The sequence below is a fragment of the Lepisma saccharinum genome, chromosome 19, assembly GCF_977018435.1.
Source record: "Lepisma saccharinum chromosome 19, izLepSacc3.1, whole genome shotgun sequence".
NCBI lineage: Eukaryota > Metazoa > Arthropoda > Insecta > Zygentoma > Lepismatidae > Lepisma > Lepisma saccharinum.
The window spans coordinates 2,073,840-2,089,460 of NC_139247.1; positions in this window are offsets into that span (position 1 = coordinate 2,073,840).

Sequence of the window (15,621 nt, forward strand, 5' to 3'; positions counted from 1 at the left end):
TCTCCCCATGGTGCAAGTGGAAGCGAATTTTCAAGCTCATTATTAAACTGAAAACTGATGTTGAAAAATATGATAAATAAGAATTTTCAGATGCTCCTTATGGAGAAAAATACGTAATTTTCCTACAACAAATAAAATCTGCAACATCTCCTCTTTCAGTTCATGTGTTTTCTACTCCTTCGTAAGTTTGGTATGTTCAAGCGAACAAGTAAAATAATACTACCATAAGCGTAATGCTACGTTTTCTCCCATCCAGCGAATAGACTTATCTTTACCCAGATAGCCGCGGCGTGAGGTCAGTGGGGTAGGAGGTTTGCACATCGCGATACGACGCTAGGAGTGCCGGGTTCAAATCCCTGCCTGAGTATGGATGTTTGTGAGTGTCCATTCATCAATTTTATCATATCGCAACTCGCAAATTAACCCAAAGTGGCCCAAAAACCGAAGTAAAATAAATCAAATCAAACAGTCGGGGAGGAACTCGCATCTGGGTGGACACAAACTGCTCCTCCTGCCTTTAAGAGTTACAAAATCTGTCGCAAACACAACAAATCGAGCGACATAAAAAAAACCTACCGCATACAAAGGATGTTCTGGTGTGAAAAATACAACCAGGGTTATTAAACGACCAGAAACTTATAAATTCTAATGGGTTCTGTTGCGTTCCGCTGCAGGATGGGAACCTTTTTTCTCGCACAATTTAAATTCGGTCCAAGTTGGGTATTGTTTCATTGAAAAAGGGTTCCTGGACCGAATTTAAATTGATCTAGAGAAAAGGTTCCTGGACCGAATTTTAATTGAGCCGGAGAAAAGGTTTCTGGACCGAATTGAAATACTTTACAGATATAAAGGTTCTTTACGGTCCAGAACCCATTTACGTTTGCTGATTTTCTCTCCTGGACCGAAATTGAATTTATTTAAAATTCCTGAACCTTTAACAACTACAGCGTTGTTTCGTGCATCGTTTTCTCCCCTTCTATAAGGCTTTGCTTGACAGAATCCAAGTACAAAGTATAACCACTCCGCCACGGAAGTCGGCTCTTGACAAAATAAAAATGCCGGGAAAATGTACGTTGCTTTGTCAGCAACCCTTGGCGTTTAAGAATGCCAGAGAGTTAATTAGTTAGTTAGTGGCAAAGGTATGGAGTAAATCACTTAAACATACTCACGAGCAAACTGAAATAATGCAAAACTTCTAGCCGTGCGTATCATGTCGACTGTTGATGCTGTGAGCCAGAAGGAGTAACGAGATCCTCGCGTGACAGTCACCTGATCCCTCCAGGGCCAATCGCCTGGGACTTCCTACCTCAACGGATTTATGGGAAGGACTCACGTGAGGGAGGTTCCTTCTCAGTTCCGACAATTTACAAGGTTAACATATCGATTTTTCCATTAGCATCCTGTTTCTTTTATTTATCATCCTTGTGTCACACGAACGTTTATCATTGGAACCTCTGTACAGGACATGTCACGCTCGCTTCCACGCATCTTACCTCGAGCCACTTTATACGAGGGGAAGTCTGTAAATAGGTCACAAATTGATGTGGAATAGCAGAAAATAATAATGCTCGCCTAGGGGCAGCGTTGGCACTCTGGGAGATATGTGCTAAGAGAACCAAACCTGGCCGGCCTAACCATATCCACGTATGTATATAATACCAGAAGTAAATATGTGAGTTAGTTTCAATCTTGTTTATTTAAGCCATTATATGCATACGTGGATAGGTTAGGCAGATCAGCTTTGGTTCTATTACCACACATCTTCCAAGTTGTTAAGGGTGTCCCTAGCCGCTCGTAAAATAGTAGTTTCTAAAGGTGTCAATAGGTGGCAGCACATTCCAGCTTCATGATATTAAGTTAGCAGTCGCTAGATAGCAGACGCACGAATGAGCAGCTGAGTTTAAAAATGGCGTCCGTGCTCGAGAAGTGTACGTTAGAAGACCTCCGTGCTGTTGTGTGTTTTATGTGGTCAAAATACTTCCTGCAAAGGATATTCACAAGGAAATGGTTTCTATTTACGGTGAGAAGTGTTTGTCGCGAAAAGCGGTGCATAACTGAGACGGTGAAACTTTTCGCGGATGATGAAGATGTTGGACGTAAGGTTCGACTGTGGCTGGGACAGCAGTCCAAATACTTTATGCAGGAGATTTTGGGGGGGCTGATAAAGCGATGGGATAAATGTATCAATGTTGGTGGATAAAGTTGAAAAATATAAACGGTTTTCAGGTCAGTATCTCACTTAGTACTTTTTTCATAAACGTTTCTGACCTGCTTATTGATTCACCCTCGTATTTTATACAATTAAAAAAAAAGAAACTCAACTAAGCTCAAATCTGTACTCAAGTTTCATCCTGTCTAGAAGCGTTCTACTGTCTTCATTCGTCAATGCCATCCTCATGGTCGCGGTTAAAGTACAGACGTTAAACAGCGCGCATAGCGAGGTAAAACTGAACTATTTATGTACCTGCCAGTGACCGGAACTGCAAATCGAACCTTGGCCTTCAGTGTGGAGGTTGTACCCCTTTATCACCAGGCGAGGACTGCTTTCCCGTAAAGCCAATTTATACCCGTTGTGTACGTTGGGCATCAAAACAACTTTTCGCTAAACTTTGATGATAGCTGCATTCAATAATACAGAGATTTCGGGCATAGAGGCTGCCATTCGGAGGGAAGCTATGCGAAATTTTATCGCCGACCGCTAAGGTATCTGGACCCTCGGATGCTGCGACAGGCAGTAAAGATGGGAAACCAAGCGCCATGCTTTATCTGCGCCCTGGCCGACAATCTCTCTCCGCCAGCTGCGAGCCGTCGTTCGGAGGATGGAGATAAAACAAGTGGCGCCCCTGCCGCCGTGGGGCGCCTCTTCGGATCTGCCGCTTAGGAATTTACGTTCTGGTCGGTCGGATGGAAACGATCATTCTCCAATTATACGGCTTTACGAGGGTTGGGGAACGTTTCAGTGTTTCAAATCGCACTCCATACTCTGTTGCGGGAATCTGTGGAACATGGCCGCGCGTAACGGTATAGATGGGGAGGAAGCGAGTGCGTCTAGCGAAGCAGTACTGCTAACGGCTAGTAGCTGCAGCTGCATTTTCCTCTTCTCGCGCTTTTATTTGTCGAGCCCTCTCCAGTCAGTATTACTTGTGGATAGGGACGTGAAGTGTGCGTTTTATTCTTTCAGTGATATTTTTCATTGTAATTCGGTGCTTCTTTCGCGGTTTCGGCAAAATTCGTTTTTATTAATTTAAAATCAGTTTTATTTTTACATGTGTCTTTAATGCTTGGATTTTCACATTGCTGTAGTTATGGAAAATTGAGATAAAGTTAAGTTTTATTAACAATAAATGATAATAAATTTAAGGCTTTGCATTTCGAAAACTATTTAACCTCATCGGCCACTAAATATAAAATAAAGACTAAATCGCCAAACTGCAATAAATGAATAGTGACAATCTCTTTAATCGAAAGTTCACCAGCTAGATATAACCTTACTCCTTGCGTATTTTGCTGACTTCTTCGCGTTAAAGTACAAACTTCGGTGTTATTCTGAAACATAGCACAATTCGCGTTATTTCGCGATTCAGAAACACCGATAATTTTCTTCCTTAACCTACTCAAATTTAAACGAAACTTTCACGTTCCTACATATGTAATATCTTCGTTGTAAGGCGGCTGGAAGGAAGATAACTTTTGAAAATCTTGAGATGCTTCTTTGCTATTGCTTTTCTACAGCAGCATTTCTAAATATTCCCCCCTGTTTGTTCCCTTATGCGTAAATGATAGTAATAAGATCACTGATGACTCAACTAGCGAGCCGTCTGACTGCTACAAGGAAATCGTGGGTTCGTGCAATTTGTATTCCATACCCCAGGATAAAGGTCTCTTGGGAGCATAGAGATTTTCATCAATGGGTACCTGTAGATGACATGAAGGGCCAGGCCGAGGTTCTGATCACGCCACTTTTTCCAAGGTCGAGATCAAGAATTTGTGGAGCTTTAACGCTATTCACTTTTGTAACACGGGGAGCATTTCTTTCTTTCAAATGCTTAAATGAAAACTGTACTATCGCCCATTCCTGTCGTTAGCTGCCACCGTTCGAATATTAGCTGAAAGGGTTCGGTACCCCAGAAGGAGAGCTGCGTTACTGAAACTCTTCAATGCGATCCTCGTGCGTGATTCGTGCTTTACAATTTCATCCCTCTTGCTTCAAAGGTGCTGAAGTTCAAATAGGAAATGTTCGTCAGACAAAGGCGCTTTCGTATTTCCGGCTGCAAGGTCTGGATACATATACCAACAGAATTTTCTTATTTATCGTTGTGTTTCTGTCACTGCCAAATCGCGACGATGAGGATGAGAGATGATTGATTGAATTAAGTTATCTTATTTCGCATTTCTGCCACTTTTGGATAATAAGTTATGATAAGATTAAATGGATGAAGAGACAATCACAAATATACACGAAGGACACAACACGAACCGCAGACGCCAGAGCCTCGCTAGTCAGCAAAATGAGTTCCAAGGTGTACTACGAAGGAATGTTCCTGCATACAACTCACCTAAATTCAACCAGTTTGTTTGTTTGTTTGAGTTGTTGTTTGAAGTTCACTTTATATACAAATAGTCTAATTGGGACTGGACGTACAGTTTAACTTGGGATCCAAACCACTATGGGCATAGACCGGGTATCGAAATCGGGAACCCTTGATTACACAGGCGACGACACCATAACCAGTTTGCCTATGGATTTTATTATTGTCGCTTCGCTCTATTATTGCAGTGCCACTTTTCGCTGATCGTGACGGTGAAGATGAACGATGATTAGATGAAATTGATGAAGGGACGCTCTCAAAGAACATTCATCACAGGCCGGGACTCGAACTCGGGAACTTTGGTGTCTTGCCTGGTCACCAAGTCGGAAAACACTCAACCAATATAATATCACCTCCAAAGAAACTGAATTAATTTATTTTCCACAAAAGAGTATTTGTTTGAATTTATCTATTTAACATGACTTCTGGGCCTCCCCGATGGCACAGTGGTAGCGTCGTCGCTTTGTAATAAAGTGGTCCCGTGTTCGATACAGGTGTAGGCACTTAGTGGTTCGGATCCCACTTCATACTGTAGGGCCAGTCCCGATTAGCCTTACTGTGCGGAAAGTGGACTTTAAAACACCAAATCAATCAATCAATCAATCTGTGAGTGTTCCATCAGCAATATAATGAACCACTAAATGAACCAACCAACATGGCTTCTAATCAAGGTGTCCCGGGTCCGATACCTGATAGAGGCACATAGTGGTTTGGATTCCACTTTAAACTGTAGGTCCAGTCCCGTTCAGCCTTTCTGTGCATAAAGATGAATTAAAACAAAACAAAAAAACTTAACTTGGCTTTAATATCTCTGCCACCTTTCTGTCATTAATCTTCATCATTGTCATTTACCTAAATACATGGTTAGTACCTAATGTGGTTAATTGCTAGGGAGACAATTAATGGTAATTACATGAAATACACGAAAGGGCAATTATAATGAATTTCCGATTCCTTGGACTTAATTCGAACCCAGGGCTTTCGTCAGTAATATTTCCCAATTATTAGTTACTAGCTGATCAGCCGGCGTTGCCCGGGTATTTATTATCCCAATCTTGTATTAGACAAGGAAAATAATGAATTCTAACTATAGTGTAAAATGTAACTAATTTTAAATGTCACCAATTAGCTTAGCGACTCCGAAAACTATGGATTCGACACTAATCTAGGTCATTTTCAACAATTTATATTTCAACCCCTCTCACCCCCCCATGCTTATAGGTGATGGATTGGAGTTGAACGGCATTGCGAGTGCCACTATTAATCTTAGCGACCCCGAAAACTATAGTTTGGTTGAAATCGCTCCAGGCGTTCGAGAGTTATGTCTGAACAAACACACACACATACATACATCTTTATATATATATATATATATATATATATATATATATATATATATATATATATATATATATTATTTGGTAATGGCGTAACGAGATTTGGTTTCCGGAACATAAATGATAAATGGTTTCTACAGTGTTTCCTGAAGATCACGCAGCCAATTCTTTGAACTACCTAACTCTTGCACAAAGAGACTAACTTACGTACAGCAGGTAATTTTGTTACTACAAATTTCAATGTTTTTTTCACCTGAGCATTCATTGAATAGCATAGACGTTCGGCACACCCGTCACTGTCCTCTGACACGAAAAATTTTGCCTGTACACTTTTTTTTTTCAACATATTATTCTGTGAATATGTCGTAAATAACCCTACAAATCGTCTGTAATGCATAAAATGCTTAACACAATTATCAGTTCTATAAATGCTCACAGATTTGGTTTATTTTACTTCGCCTTTCTGCCACTTTTGGCTAACCGCGAATTTAAGGATGAATGATGGAGTGATGAAATTTATGTCAAAAGGCGACGTTTCTCGTGCATATTGCATCGTGCCATGAAGACACATTTAGGGAATGTTCTCGTCCCGGTACTTTTGGAGGTGATGTTATGAGCACCACGCTCTGGCTGCCTTTAACTGCCAGGGTTGCCCCACGTGCCGAATGATTTGAAGCTGGGTGAGCCCCAGACCGTATTTATGTATCGAAAAGGCCGGAAAAATTCCCACCTTAGATCACCCACGACGGTATTCGAACCCGGGTCTTCCGCGTGGCAGTCATACTCCGTATCGACTAGACCACTTGATGAAGAACATTTTCAAAGATCACCAAACCCAGGCCAGGATTCGAATCCGGGAACCGTAGCGCGCTAAGCAATCCTTCACCGAGATCGGCCACAAAGACCGTAGATATATGCGACCATAGCTGTCTTTAATTCATGTTTTACCCCTTTTTTCTAAAATTTTTACACATTAGTAACTTTTCCCCACACTAAAGATTCATGTAGAGATTTATTTTATTTCTTAATGTTTTAAAAATAATCACATAGGCAGAGATAATTCCCAATGCAAAGTTCATGTCTATATCGCTTTTTATCCAAAATTTACGCACGTTCAAATTTTCGGTTCCGTGACTTTTCCGCCACCCTGTACTTTATTTCTATCTGTTCAATGCAACCGTACAGGCGTAACTCGGTGCGGACATTAACGTAATTACTCATCCCCGTGTTGTTTCCCTGCTCGTACTAGAGCAACTAAAAGCATAAACAACGAACGGCTGACGAATGGCCTGTCTCTTCGCTTATTCAATTGCCTCCCTGCTAACAAAGCGCGCTCAAATGACCGCACCTGGAATTAACTGGTCGCACGTGAGTCTGCCTAATGGAGGATATCCTTCCGCGCCGCACCACTCCTCCTCCACCTTCTGCTTCCGCCACCTGTCGCCCGGCATAACCTTCACCTGAGGCTATCTTGCCTACGCTCAGATAGCGATCGATTCGGAGACTGCCAAGCAAAAGATCAGTTTTAAGCTAGGTCTTATAAGGCTCAAGCCTTTCGTGCGTGATCTTACTGTTATGTGTGTTTTCCCACGTGTACGGAGTCTCCCTGTACTTCATATTTACAGGGTTTTCCTGAAAATTTACCCTTTGCTTTAGAACCTTTTCCTTTTTGTGGTTTCTTACCGTGCCTTTTCAGTTTTGTAGTTAAATTTATTGCTTTCCCCTTTGTAGTTCTCATTCATGCTTAATTTTCTTTAACCTTCTTTTTCTCCTTTTTGTAGTTTCATACCACACCTTTACTGTTTTGTATAATAGTTAAATTTATTGCTTTCCTCTTTGTAGTTTTCATTCACGCTTAACTTTCCTTTAACCTTGTTTTCGCCCTTTTTTGTATAGTTCCTTACCACGACTTTTCCGCGTCTGTCTCTTTATTCACTTCACCGTATCGTCATTCATCTCCATCGTTGTGATTAGCGAAACGTAGTAGAAAACTACGTAAATTAACCCAATTCAATCTATCAGTCGTTTCCGTCAACCAACAGGGGTAGGAAAATGTCAGAAACAAAAATAACACGCTGAATGTCACACCAGAGAGATAGGTATTACATAAAAAAGTGTACGGACCAGTTCCAGTTCTAGTAAGGACACTCACGCTGATATGTGGTGGTCTCACGCCTCTTCAAGCCTCATGAAAGTTGTGAGGAGAATACGGTTCGAGGTTTTTCAAGTTTATGCGGAACTTGGGGTTTAGGGGTTACAAGAAATTATTTGCAAGTATACTGTTGAAATTACGTTAATGTAACAAAACAGGCAACAGCGTGTGCGTGTACTTTTTGTTAATCTGACATTCCTGCCACTAGGCGACACTCACATCACTCATAGTATTTTGTTCAGTGTTTCTCCCCCCCCCCCCAAGATCACCGGACCTTACACCGTGGGGTTTTATCAAAGACACACACAGAACCCAAAACGTGTAAATTGACACATATATATATCTTTTGATTTCAATAACACGTTAGCGTGCATAAACTGCAAATGATGCCACTTTTATTGTGTCAAAATACAATTAGAAATGTATAATAGGGTATTTTTATCAGATGAATTTCCGTGTGAAGAACTAAAATGCATTAATTTAGAAGATCGGAGAAGATCATTTCGAAGATAACAAAATTGCACACCTATCTGTGTCAATTGATGCATTTAAAGTGAAAGTTTGTTATCTTCAAAATGATCTTCTCCGATCTTCAAAATTGATGCATTTTAGTTCTTCACACGGAAATTCATCTGATAAAAATACCCTATTATACATTTCTATGTGTATTTTGACACAATAAAAGGTGCATCATTTGCAGTTTATGCACGTTAACGTGTTATTGAAATCAAAATATATATGTATCAATTGACACGTTTTGGGTTCTGTCTGCAGGTATTCATCTCACAGATGCCGCGTGATATCGCAAACCTAAGGGAGCGTATCATCGCAGCGATAGACACTATCGAGAGGCCCGTGTTGATGGAAGTGTAGCAATAAATAGACTATCGTGTCGATGTGTGCCATGTTACCCGCGGAGCACACATTGAACATTTGTAGGTGTTAGAAAAACTGTTTGTGTATCTCGTTCGTTCTGGACTGGTTTCATTAACGTAAGTCCAATACTCTACTTGCAATAATTTTTTGTAACCCCTTCATTATTTCTGAAACACTCGGTATATTGGTTGTGCATATACCGCACTAGTTACGCCGTGTCAGTGATTGAAACTGTTGAGTATTATACTCCACAAATGCAAAGCGGCGGAATGAATAACAGAAGTTTGTCTGTTCCGAGATTGCATATGTTTAAGAAACTCCTAAAAACGGAAATGGGTTGGAAAATGTATATACCACAATGAGCACAGTATGATATATTGTTTAGTTCATGTTTTAATTTTGCAAATTGAAAAGATGAGAGACTCGCACGTTCACTTTGAGCAAGAGGACATTTTCCAGCAGAAATCCACCACAAGCTAATTCCCCTCCTTTCACCTAACTTCGCAAACTTTGCCGAATTCCACCGGAGACCCGGAGGACGCTTGTCACTTCTTGTTTACTCTTGAAGTTTAGGCTTAACACAGAGCGAGTTGACTTCTCCGCCTCCAAAGGAAACTGTCCGAGTCCAAGGAGGCTAATTTAGGAGCCGCTCTGTTCGGTCTTCAAGTTGCTCCCTGAGAAAGTGTTTACTATTCTCAATAGCTAAATGGTTCATTCCTGATATACTACAGTGCTTGTTATTAAATCAATAGCTGTGTTATACTCGTATATCAGAACTAGGATTAGGATTTGTATGACTTACATATTTTTTGTGGTAAGGGTGATGTGTTCCCTAAATATGAGATAGAAATTCATATTGTGAAGAAACTAATTGCATTAAGGGACTTTTTAAGGGCATATTTTGGCATGTTTTGCCATTTCTACGTGATAAAGCATATTTTGATGTATTTTCGTCATATTCAGCATATTTTCACTTTTTCAAGAAATATACAGTTACTTTCCAAGTGAATTCGTTCTTACTTTCATGTTACCTCGAGGGTTTTTTTTGGACTGCAGCAAAATCTTTTTCATTTTTAATTAAAAATTTACAGAAACTATTCATTGTGCATTTCAACTCATCACGGCCCATAAAGTGAACTAAAAATAGTATGTATATGAAAATATTTCAGCATAAATTAGATATTGATGTTTGAAACAGTCTAGTTATAAGGGAATATTTTTCAAATTATAGTGCATATTTTGTAAAATTTTAGGTCATAAGAGCATATTTTATGTTGCATATTTTGGTGATTTTTAGGTCATATAAATCCTAGCCCTAATCATAACAAAGGAGAGGATATTTAGGTAAAAACATATTTGTTTCCTTGCTTCAGAAGTCAGCTAAACTCGGTAGGAGTGCCAACCATATGACTGCAATGTAATGCGCAAAGTTTTATTTCACATAAAATTGCATAATTTTACCTTTAGCACATAGAACACATATCTGAATGGAAAGAGCATAAAATGTACATATTTTAGATATTCCAGAAAAGACAGAGTCTCAGAAGTCTTTGTGTAAACGTATATTTTAGAGTTAAGTGAAAAAATAGACGAAACACTTCAAGATTTATTGAAAGATGGATGTTTGCAAAACGATGTCATGTTCCTATCTGTAAATCTAAGCTTTTTGTGTGGCGTGATAGAAAAAACTGGTAACTTCCAAACAACTGCTTTGCGAAACAGGGAAGGACGTTTATGCAGTTGAAAAGAAATTAGAACTTTGTATCAGAGATATACTTACAGGTACTTGGAGACAAATTCAGAAGTCTCTTAGAAAAAAATATAGGGTACCAAAAATTGTGTACTGTTGCTCGGGTTCTGGAGAGTAAACGTACAGATGAAATTGAAGGTGAAAGGGTGCATGACATCCGGTACTTCAAGTAAGCACTTCAGTCTACGTGTGATGTGGAAAGGTCGTTTTCACAATACCAGTCATTGTTTAGAGACAATCGGCGTGCATTTTTAATGTGAAATTTGGAAATGTTCATTGATATCAATAGAATGTAAGAAGTACCTAACTTCTCACTGGCGAATATCTATTTATTTGATTGACAGAATTTTGAATGAAAAAATATTTTAATTTTAGTGACATATCCACTGTTTTTAGAACATAAAAATAAATATTCTTCAGTTTTTAGCAACTAAGAATCCGGTCCCTAATTATAAAATGTATTATTATGCATGGTGAACTGGCAGCTATGGCCAAGTGTAATAGTCTGTGCATAGCAACTATATTGGACTCTGTTGATGTCTAGCTTTATGTGTAAGAATTTAAATACGCCTTGTTAAAAGATCAAATGTATTTATTTATGAAGTTCCTCTCTTGATATGTATATTTCTGTTTATGTCATGAATTTTAAAAACATTACTATATCATCGTATTTTAAGAGAGAGGGGCATGGAGGAAAGAGAGAGAGAGAGAGAGAGAGAAGGAGAGAGGCAGTATCAGTACATTCGGCAGAGCCTCGTTAGTCTGCAAGACGCAGCCCAGGGTGTAGTACATGTAAGAGTTGTTGAAATTTGGTTGTCATCAGAAAGGGTCATCCTTTAACCCCTGTTGACCGCAAGGATGATGAATGGTTAATCGAATGACACTTTCCCTTCCCTTTCTCAGAATTTGAACGTTGACCGTTCCGATTAGTATTTACTTGCATGTACTCATTATTATTTTAATTGTTCCACGCTTTCTCTGCCTCCATGGAGTACTCGCTACGATAAGGAATATTAGAAGAATGTGAAGATACAATCAGAGAGGAACACCGCTGTTCAGCCTAAGACTGGGGATCGTCTTCACGAAGGGGACACCGGACCCTCCGTAACATCCACATTCCCTACTTAATTTTCCGTTGTTTCCAGGAAATTTTACTTTCATTGTGTAGAAACATTTGAAAGAATTTGTTCAGAAATCAATTGGCTTCATCCTTGTACCTAAAGTAGTATATATTAATAACATATTAAGGCACATCAATTATATATGCTTTCTGTACTTTTTCATTTACAACTTGAGTAACTTTTCACAAATAAAAGTTCATTTTTCTGGAGTTCGACGAGCGTTGATTTACCCATTTTTCTCCGACCATTCATTCATAAAAAACCTCTTGATGGCGTAATGGTAATGTCGTCGATTTATAATAAAGAGGTCCGAGATGGAGGAACTTAATGATTACGACCCCATTTTCAACTGTACGTCCAGTCTCCAATCATCAATTTCACATATTTTCTTCGGAGAGCCTCTCTTCAAGGGCTTCATTCTCCTCCCCGTCCCTGCTATTCCTACCTTCTTATTGCATACATATCTTCTTTATATACATATAACACACAACATATAGTATCTTACTATATCCTATTCCCACTAACATTACTCACCCTTTATCTCCAACTTTTTCTTACGTAAACCTCGTTACTAACCTTTTAACATTACTTACTCATTTATCTCTAACAATTTACAATATGTAATCCTTGATTGTTTTGCAAACTTTGGAAACCAGAACAACCAAGGTAACTCAAAATCAGTGTAATCTAAAATACCAGTGCAAACGTTTCTTTTATTTTTCATTATTTTCATGTAACAAAAAATGAAATACATTAGTACATAATAAACGGGGAATCAAAATTCTGAGGAAATGACGTCCTGGTTTATTGATTACAGTCACCAGGACATACGAGCATACCCCCTGAATGTATGCGGGTGAAGGGGGGCTTCTTTAGGGGGTTCCCTCTTTATTATAATAAAAAAGACTATGAAAATAGAGATATAAAGAGCGCATGATCATTACGTAGCTTACCTGTAGGTAAGATCGGAAAATTTACATAAAAACAAGTGCCCTGGCAAATGAAATTAATGTCAAATAGATGAATAATTCAATATTTATCAAATAACGAAAATGATGTTACATGTAGTTGGAGAAAAGTAAGTTTCTGATTAAAATTGTATGCACGTTATTTTGAGTAATAGTCGACATAAATCTTCTTTGTAATGTCATTCAAAACCGTATGATCCCCCTACAATCCTTGCTTTCTAAAAACTTCAGAGGAAATTAATAACCATCGATTATGCAACAAATGCTAATATTTTCAATACTTAATTTTAGTACTTGGTAAGTCTTTTGGGGGTCCGGAACCCTGGACCCTCTAAATACTTCCTTCGTGTCCTTCAAACCCCTTTAATCCCAATATAATTCTTGTCTTCCAATAAACTCAGAGGAAATTATAAAACAAAAGCTAAACGAGTATACAGTATTTTCATTATTTATTTTTCATTCTTGATAAATCTTTCGGGGAGTCCGTACCCCCTAGAGCCCCCTAAATACGTCCTTGCCATTAGGAGCATGCAACAAATACACATCCCTGCCGGAACTCGAACCCGGGAACTTTGATGTCGAGGTCGTGAGTCCACCATTTAGCACACTCGACCACCGAGACGGCATCGTGCATCTTATTGAGATAACAACCCCGCCCCGAAGCGTATACTTGTTGTTGATTTCTCTTTTAATGGACCAAGATCGAGATCCGGATCAGCAATCAGTCGAGATTTCAACAAAAGAGACCGCCACGGATCCTGCAATGAATCAGTTTCCGGAATCTGCCCCCAGGCGGCGATAACAACGGCCCATTGTCCCACGAAGCGCGGGAACGTTGAGAAAGGGTTTGTCCTCGGAGCGACTACCTGTCGCAGACAATGAAATCAGTCACCTCCTTCTCGAAATATGACCATCTCCTTGCCGTCGCGACGTTGACAAATTCGGCTGTCAGTGTGATCGAAGGCGACGTCATTCGTCGGGTACCAAAACACGAAACCGATCCTTGACAAACAGGATTAAAAGCCTCGTCAACCGTTGTCACAGAAACCGTTTTCGATTACTAATGTCTAAAGATGGAAACAGTTGTAGAATCCATCTGATTGAGAGATTGATTTGGTTTATTTATTTTGCCTTACTGTCACTTTCCGCTAATCGCGAACATGAGGATAAATGATGATATGATGAAATCGCTGATTTTATTTCATTTGATTTGTGTTATTTAGAATCACTTTTTTGTTACTTTTGGCTAATCGCTAAGCTGAAGGTGAGTGATTATATTATGAAATACATGAAGGGACATACAAAATACTCCTATGTGCAGGCCGGGATTCGATCAGCGACCCGTGGCCTGTTAGTGCGTTGTGCTAACCATTAAGCCATGGAGGTCGGCTAGCATCCATTCGAGTTCTACAATGCATTAAATTGGAAACGAAACTTGATCTAATAAAAAAGTTTAAAAAAGGTAAAGTGCTCCCATGTGCTATGCACCACGCCATGAAGGCGTATAGGTGGTGTGGGGTTAGGGCCCCACACTTTCTTGATTACGGCCGAAAGTGGGAATGATGTGATCAGCACCACGCGCCTGGCCGCCTTTACCCCCTAGAGTTTCATCCAGGCACCCACTTTATACGATGCTGGGTAGGCGCAGAACCCGTTTCAACAGGTGGAAAAAATCACGTTCTCTCCGGTTCACGGATCGAACCCGGGTCTCTCGCATGGTAGTCAGATGTCATAAAGACTGAGCTACCGCGGCTAGATAATAATGATAATAATAGTTTAAGCGAGGGAGGGTGCTGCCAGGCTGACCACCTGTTGTTTATAGATCTTTTAAACTGAATATTTGTATAGAAAATTGGAGTACAATATATTTTTCTCTAGGGTGCTCTCAAGGTTTCTGTATTACTGCTGTTCATAAATGTTACGTACACAGGAGAAAACATTCTCGTAGTGCGCTTATAACCCCCGTTCCTCTGTTCCGATGTGTGCTATGACATGATCCTTATGTCTGTAACAGTGTACAATTTGTTGGCACTTATGGAAATTATTGTAATTATTATAATTACTATTTAAGTTCACTACATGATTATAGTATGATAAAACATGTGTGTGATACTTATACAATAATTGGTTCATGTTTTGTCAATAATTTTGGTAATTTTTTCATTGCTATTTTACTGCACATCTGTAAAAACAAGGGATCCAATGATTCAATAACATAATGGTTTCTTGAATTTTAGTGATAAAAAATATGTAGAGACCGCTTGACACGCAACCACACTGGTCCTCTGCAGCCTTGGAATGGTCACAGCTTGGTTACCCAAATCGGATTTCTCAGCCAGGCTGACAGGGTAAACAGATGACCAGCCCAGACTGGTCACTGGTGTCGGAGGTATACCTTCCTTTCTGAAATGAAAAGTTTATGGATTTTTTTTTCCAATATATGTTTTATTTATTGTCCTTTATGCACAGTTACAATAAAACGTATCCACTGGCAATCCCGAATCTAGTTGAAAGATGCAGATCTGCGTACAAATCTTTAACACGTAACCCTTCCAAGATTATTCACGGTCCGATAGTATCGCAAGAACCTGGCTCGAAAGCAGTAGGTTTATGAGAAACTAGCCCAAGCATAAACTGATTCGCCCATTTAGGGTACGGGCAGTTCTCCCTCCGAGGTTGACCTGTGATACCAGCCTAACAGCAACGGGGTAAGAAAGCCAAATAATACAGAAATCTGGTACCTTTATAAACCGAACAGTTGTTGACAAAATTCCAAGGAAATTAGTTTGATATTTACACGTATCCATGGATCTGCATAATTATATCAT